The sequence below is a fragment of the Salmo salar genome, chromosome 06, assembly GCF_965601325.2.
Source record: "Salmo salar chromosome 06, fSalSal1, whole genome shotgun sequence".
In the NCBI taxonomy this organism is placed as follows: Eukaryota; Metazoa; Chordata; class Actinopteri; order Salmoniformes; family Salmonidae; genus Salmo; species Salmo salar.
In genome coordinates, this window is record NC_138296.1 from 49007694 (window position 1) to 49015950 (window position 8257).

Here is an 8257-nt window from a genome sequence, read left to right on the forward strand (position 1 = left end):
AGATTTAGATGCACTATTGTAAAGTGGTTGTTCCACTGGATATCATAAGGTGAATCCACCAATTTGTAAGTCGCTCTGGATAAGAGCGTCTGCTAAATGACTTAAAATGTAATGTAAATGTCTATGTATTCTTTTGTAGTTCAATTTGACCTTTATTAAGTAGGCATGATAGCCTACAGTATAAGCATTTAATGGCATACTTTTTATATCACCTCTCCCAAGGGATGGAAAGTGTAACTAATTGTATGGCTACTCTGTTACAGAAAGAAACATATAATGATAATAGGACTCGACACAGCTGCTCCATTGCAGTTGTCGAAATGTATTACTTGTAGCCTACATGGCATTTCATTATTTCGTTGTAAAACAAATTGACATTGGCATATGAAAAGGCTAATTCAAACGACTTATTGTGGACCTGATTTCTTATTAACAGCTAGATACAATGTTATTATTAACGTAGCAAGTTAGGAGAATTAGGTTAAGTTTAGGAAAAGGGTTAGGGTTAGCTAAAATGCAAACCATTTATAACAGTTTGACAATTAGGAAACATTCTAGCCATGAAAGTGGGACAGCCTCTGTCGCGGGGGATGATGACATCGTTGAATAAACCATAAATCGCTTTCACTTTCACGACAGCATTTTGTCATCTATAGGTAGAACATAACACGTCGCCTTTTAAGATGGCTAGCTCAATTGTCATGAATTCTCATATGGTTTTGAACATAACCGAAAAGTTCGAATCCCTGAGCTGACAAGGTAAAAATCTGTCGTTCTGCCCCTGAACAAGGCAGTTAACCCACTGTTCCTAGGCTGTCATTGAAAATAAGAATTTGTTCTTAACTGACTTTCCTAGTTAAATAAATAAAGGTATAAAAAAATATATCATTTGTATGAATATTTCACGATTTCACAGTATTTGTTTTTGTAATTATTTGTTTATTAATTTAAATGAACAGAACAATGCAATTCAGCGCTTAGCTACAATACTCGCTATTCTTTGAGAATTTCGCCTGTCATATTTCAGTAAGAGTGTAATCTGATTGAGACAACCCCATAAACAAAGAAATGTTCTGATCTGCTTGAAGTGATGTCAACCGACCAGCAGGAGGCATTTATTCCCCCTTTTGGTGCTCTTGTGAGGACAACAGTTTAGAGAGGTCCGATGCTTAAAATTCATGTATGAGGACATATATACTGCTCAAAAAAATAAAGGGAACACTAAAATAACACATCCTAGATCTGAATGAATGAAATAATCTTATTAAATACTTTTTCTTTACATAGTTGAATGTGCTGACAACAAAATCACACAAAAATAATCAATGGAAATCCAATTTATCAACCCATGGAGGTCTGGATTTGGAGTCACACTCAAAATTAAAGTGGAAACCACACTACAGGCTGATCCAACTTTGATGTAATGTCCTTAAAACAAGTCAAAATGAGGCTCAGTAGTGTGTGTGGCCTCCACGTGCCTGTATGACCTCCCTACAACGCCTCGGCATGCTCCTGATGAGGTGGCAGATGGTCTCCTGAGGGATCTCCTCCCAGACCTGTACTAAAGCATCCGCCAACTCCTGGACAGTCTGTGGTGCAACGTGGCGTTGGTGGATGGAGCGAGACATGATGTCCCAGATGTGCTCAATTGGATTCAGGTCTGGGGAACGGGTGGGCCAGTCCATAGCATCAATGCCTTCCTCTTGCAGGAACTGCTGACACACTCCAGCCACATGAGGTCTAGCATTGTCTTGCATTACGAGGAACCCAGGGCCAACCGCACCAGCATATGGTCTCACAAGGGGTCTGAGGATCTCATCTCGGTACCTAATGGCAGTCAGGCTACCTCTGGCGAGCACATGGAGGGCTGTGCGGCCCCCCAAAGAAATGCCACCCCACACCATGACTGACCCACCGCCAAACCGGTCATGCTGGAGGATGTTGCAGGCAGCAGAATGTTCTCCACGGCGTCTCCAGACTCTGTCACGTCTGTCACATGTGCTCAGTGCGAACCTGCTTCATCTGTGAAGAGCACAGGGCGCCAGTGGCGAATTTGCCAATCTTGGTGTTCTCTGGCAAATGCCAAACGTCCTGCACGGTGTTGGGTTGTAAGCACAGCCCCCACCTGTGGACGTCGGGCCCTCATACCACCCTCATGGAGTCTGTTTCTGACCGTTTGAGCAGACACATGCACATTTGTGGCCTGCTGGAGGTCATTTTGCAGGGCTCTGGCAGTGCTGCTCCTGCTCCTCCTTGCACAAAGGCGGAGGTAGCGGTCTTGCTGCTGGGTTGTTGCCCTCCTACGGCCTCCTCCACGTCTCCTGATGTACTGGCCTGTCTCCTGGTAGCGCCTCCATGCTCTGGACACTACACTGACAGACACAGCAAACCTTCTTGCCACAGCTCGCATTGATGTGCCATCCTGGATGAGCTGCACTACCTGAGCCACTTGTGTGGGTTGTAGACTCCGTCTCATGCTACCACTAGAGTGAAAGCACCGCCAGCATTCAAAAGTATCCGCTCCTCCGCTCTCTCCACTGGCTTCCAGTTGAAGCTCGCATCCGCTACAAGACCATGGTGATTGCCTACGGAGCTGTGAAGGGAACGGCACCTCCATACCTTCAGGCTCTGATCAGGCCCTACACCCAAACAAGGGCACTGCGTTCATCCACCTCTGGCCTGCTGGCCCCCCTACCTCTGAGGAAGCACAGTTCCCGTTCAGCCCAGTCAAAACTGTTCGCTGCTCTGGCACCCTAATGGTGGAACAAGCTCCCTCACGACGCCAGGACAGCGGAGTCAATCACCACCTTCCGGAGACACCTGAAACCCCACCTCTTTAAGGAATACCTAGGATAGGATAAAGTAATCCTTCTAACCCCCCCCCCCCTTAAAAGATTTAGATGCACTATTGTAAAGTGGTTGTTCCACAGGATATCATAAGGTGAATGCACCAATTTGTAAGTCGCTCTGGATAAGAGCGTCTGCTAAATGACTTAAATGTAAATGTAAATGTAAAAGTGACCAAAACATCAGCCAGGAAGCAAGAACTGAGAAGTGGTCTGTGGTCACCACCTGCCGAACCACTCCTTTATTGGGGGCGTCTTGCTAATTGCCTATAATTTCCACCTGTTGTCTATTCCATTTGCACAACAGCATGTGAAATGTATTGTCAATCAGTGTTGCTTCCTAAGTGGACAGTTTGATTTCACAGAAGTGTGATTGACTTGGAGTTGCATTGTGTTGTTTAAGTGTTCCCTTTATTTTTTTGAGCAGTGTACTATAGTAGTTAGTGCTAGCCAAGAGAAGATATGGATGCTTAGAATTTATCATTTACAGTATTAAACGCTTAAATGCCATTCTCAACCAGATGCGTTAAAATATATTTTCAAAAGATTGGGAGATTAAATAGAATCAAATTGTACTTGTCACACACATAGTGAACATCATGTATAAAAAGTGCAGTGAAATACTTGTATGCTAGGCTAGCTCACTCAACATTATTATTATATGCTTATTGCCTGTATAAGCAATATGTAATAATGAACTTGTCTGTTGGCTACGTCATCTATCCTCATTCTCCAGGCCATCCAGACTGTTAAACAGCCATCACTAGCACAGAGAGGCTGCTGCCTACATACAGACTTGAAATCATTGGCCACTTTAATAAATAGAACACTAGCCACTTTAATAATGTTTACATATATTGCATTACTCATCTCATATGTAGATTCTGTATTCTATACTATCTATAGCATCTTAGCCTATGCGCTCTGACATTGCTCATCCATATATTTATATATTCTTATTCCATTCCTTTACTTAGATTTGTGTGTATTAGGTATTTGTTTTGGAATTGTTAGATATTACTTGTTAGATATTGCTGCACTGTCGGAACTAGAAGCGCAAGCATTACACTACACTCGCAATAACATCTACTAACCATGGGTATGTGACCAATACATTTTATTTGTTCTGTTTGCTTTTCAGGGCAGTACATGTAACCCATTACAATGTGATTGTGCAGGCTATTTTGAACCCCCTTCCCGCATCCACTTTTCTGTGGGCTCATTGTAATGAAGGATTTACTCTTTTGCCCTGACATTGGCAGGATGTTTTTACACAAGGAAGTGCATCCTCCATATTGCCCTTTAAAAGGAAACTGACTCATGTCACAATGTCCTACATCTATCTATGAATCATTCAAACAACTTGTATTCACGAGTGTGCTTAATAAAGCTCATCCTATGTTTGGACGTCTTGGGTCGATGAATGGGTCTTCCAGAGGTGCCTGTCCTCCATTGCAGACTCAATCTCCTCCTCCTCCAGTTGCTCCTTAGCTGGTCCGTTTACGTGTTTTCTGGCCTTCCCCTTCTGCTGGTACCATGCTGTGGTTACCAGATGATTAGTTCACTAAAGTTGTTGTTTTTAGTTAGGCTATGGAATACATTTCTTTTCATTTCGCAGTATTTCATGCACCATAACTGTCCACCAGAGGGTAGGATAGCACTGTTTCTCATTTTAGTATGAATCCCACTAAAGTGTAAAGCTCTAAATCAAAACGTCACCTTGGACATTGGTTAAATAAGTAGTGACACAACACAAACATTATGGAAAATGGTAAAATATTTATTTCAAGAAAAGAACATTTAAAAAAAAGAATAAAACAATTATAATATACTAATACTATTGTGTTATATTTCTTTGACATATTTATTCATTCTTTCCCCCCCCCCTCACAGTAATCAACATGCAAAATTGATAGGCTACAGAATGAAATATAAGATAGAACATTTTTAACATGTTCTTATAAGTTAAAAACTATCAATGGTGACCCTGGCCGTGACCCCACTCCCTGCGGGTGTCTCAGGAGGAGTTGGGATATGCAAGAAACACATTTCCATTACACATTTGTACAAGAAACACCCACAGGTGACAAATATAAGCACCCCCCCAAATTATTGTTATTATTATATATTAACCCAATCAACCTCAGTAAAACTATACCTAAACTTAACCTAACCCTCATTCCTAAACCTAACCATAACTTCAATATATATTTTTTTTACCGCTTTGACAAAATTAAGTTTTTCTTCTTCCGGTCGAATATCCACTTCCTGGTATTATACATTGGGACAAACTTCAGCATAGTTTTTAATGACCCCTGAGAAGTGAATAACTTGGCCTTGAAGTCCTGCATATTGCATATTTCCCATCACCTAATGAACAACCACAATACCAGTCTGGTATTAAGCGTAGGCTACCTCTTGTATAGATGTTCTATCTGGACACTGCGGCCAATAACAAAGCGGCAACTGCTTTTGGATAGTTTATGGATGGAGTCGGCAGAAATGGATGGCCTTCAAGGTAAATATAGATATAGTAGAATGAAAAAAATAATTACTTGTATTATGCATATTCATCCTAACCACTAATGTATTGTAACATCTTGTGAGGAGTTACTTTCTGTATAAAAACCCTTGACATCTTCCTCATCAAACCTCCTAAGATTGCTTTCTGTGCTGTATTGACGTGTCCTGAAAATGACATCTGCTGTTTTAGATTGAACGGTCATATCTCAGTTATTGTTTTCATATCTACAAACAATGATCTATTTTCTTTACTTTCAGAGTGCGAGCTGATCAAGGGGTCGAAAATGTAGATATTGCCAGCCAGATGTATGTTCACTGTCCGAGGAAGCATTTTTGCTGGCAAAAGTGTCCATAACCAGAGGTAATTAAACTGTTCTGTGTTCTTTTTCTCTCTTCCTCTCTGCCTGTCATGTTGTACATGGAACCTGTCTCACATGCATTATTTAAAAAAAAAAAACACTTAAGATGTCAGCTGCTAATTTTAAGATTTACGCCACATAAACACTCAGCCATTTTAACTGGACTATCAAGCCCCTGATGTTGCAAAGTCATGATTTCCCTGGGGGTTAGCCTTGCGATAACCAAGTGGTGAGACACATAGCTCTCTATATTTAAATGTTTCAGGTACACTCAGATAGGTGTCTGCATCACATACAGTCAGTAACCACTCACAGAGGCACACACAACTTGCATTTCTATAACCTCGAACCCACCTCAGTGTTCACTATTCATGGAGGAAGACCACAGGTCCACAGAGATAAGCCCCCCCCCCCCCCTCAAAATAAAATGTTTTTCTTTCTCTCTGTTAGAGTGGAATGCTTGGGAGAGATGTTTGGAGTGCTGAGACATGTTAGTACTACAACTTGCTGCACAGTTTGGAGGAAGAAGGCTACCTTCACCTGTCGAATTCTATCCACCTCTTCTGTGTGGGATATGTGTTCCTACCTCGTCTGCGAGCAGATCTGCAGCATTCCACAGAGAGTTGGAATAGTCACCCATTAAGTAGAGAGGCGTATCTGACACCTCACCAGCTGTGGCATGTCGGAATGCTCCAAACACCTGTGTCTGAACCAGACTATGCAGAGGTACAGTATGTGCTAATATGATAAAAGTTCTACTTACCCCACCAAGACACTGGGCTGCTTGTACAATAGCCTGGGAGAACAAAATCTAGTTGTATTAATTGCTTCATTGTAATGAAGAGATGGGCTGATGTTGGTAGTAATAGATAGACTGACCTGTAATAGACTGACCTGTAATAGTTGGACTACTACATAACATATACATTAATAGAACTACTGCCCCAACAACCTTGCTATAAAGTAAACACATACAGTATCCCATCACCAATTCATGCAGTGAATCAAACATGACATTGATGTACATTTCTATGACATAAAAGGACCACTAATCTGATTGATTGTCAGTCCTTTTTGGGAAGATTCATCATCAAATTTGACCATTAGCGGAGAGGAAGAGGCGAAGCGAGCGGTGAAAAGAGAGGCTTGACTCCGCCCCAAAATGTGTAGCACGAAAATACAGCGAGAAGCAGACAAAGTGGAGATTGTTTTGTAAAGAGGTCAATAAGAGTGTCAAATTTGGTCAACGTGAAATTGAATTGCTAATTTGCTATCCGAGGCTTATTTAATTGAACATACTGTACGTTTTGAGATGTTTAGGTTGTTACTAATGTACTGATGTAAGTGGACATACGTGATATTCGGGGCAACTTAGATTTTTTTTTTAATATCGGACCTGTGCCTGTTGTTCACATGTGTATCTGCTCTCTCATTGGCTAGAATGTTCCTACCTGATCCAGCCTCCTCCTGCCTGTCTTCCTCCTTTGCAGACATGTATACTCACTGTTAGAGCGGTCAGTCCATTATCTTGTCAGTATGTAGATAATCTTTAGCAATAGCGCCACCAACTTGTCTGGAGCAGCCATCTTGGAACGCAACGACTATTCCTTCACAAATCATATTTAGACTAGTATAGACTATACAGATTATATAGAGACTAGACTATACATCCAAAATCTGAAGTGAATTGCAGTTCACAGCAGTTTTGATTCCCTCTGACTTCTACAGTATATTGTTTGTGATATTAACACCAATGGCCTTCAGGGTGGTGTCATAGACCCCCATGCAGTGCCAAATGTTTTAATCGGGAGGTGACGCGGAACAAAAAGTGTGAACGCGAGGGGGGGTGGGAGCTCTGAGGTACCAGAAAGCATGAGACAAAAAAAAGCCCTTAATAATAAAGCATTGCATACATATCATCGCATTTGAGTAGTGGCATAGAGCAGTAGAGTAGAGTCACTTACACAAGTTGCACACATGGGAAGTTGTTTTGTAGCCTAGGGTCCTGGAAAAAAATGTACCTTGTATAAAAGCAGTCATTTGAGAAACCAAGGCCGTTGATTCTGCCGATAAGAATGTGGTGATTGACAGAGTCGAAAGCCTTGGCCAGGTTGATGAATACAGCTGCACAGTATTGTCTCTTATTGATGGCGGTTATGATATCATTTAGGACCTTGAGCGTGGCTGAGGTGCACCCGTGACTAGCTCGGAAACCAGATTGCATAGCGGAGAAGGTACGGTGGGATTCGAAATGGTCGGTGATCTGTTTGTTAATAACTTGGCTTTCTTAGACCTTAGAAAGGCAGGGTAGGATAGATATAGGTCTGTAGCAGTTTGGGTCTAGAGTGTCTCCCCCTTTGAAGAAGGGGATGACCGCGGCAGCTTTCCAATCTTTGGGGATCTCAGACGATACAAAAGAGAGGTTGAACAAGCTAGTAATAGGGATTGCAACATTTTCGGCGGATAATTTTAGGAAGAGGGTCCAGAATGTCTAGCCCTGCTGATTTGTAGGGGTCCAGGTTTTGCAGC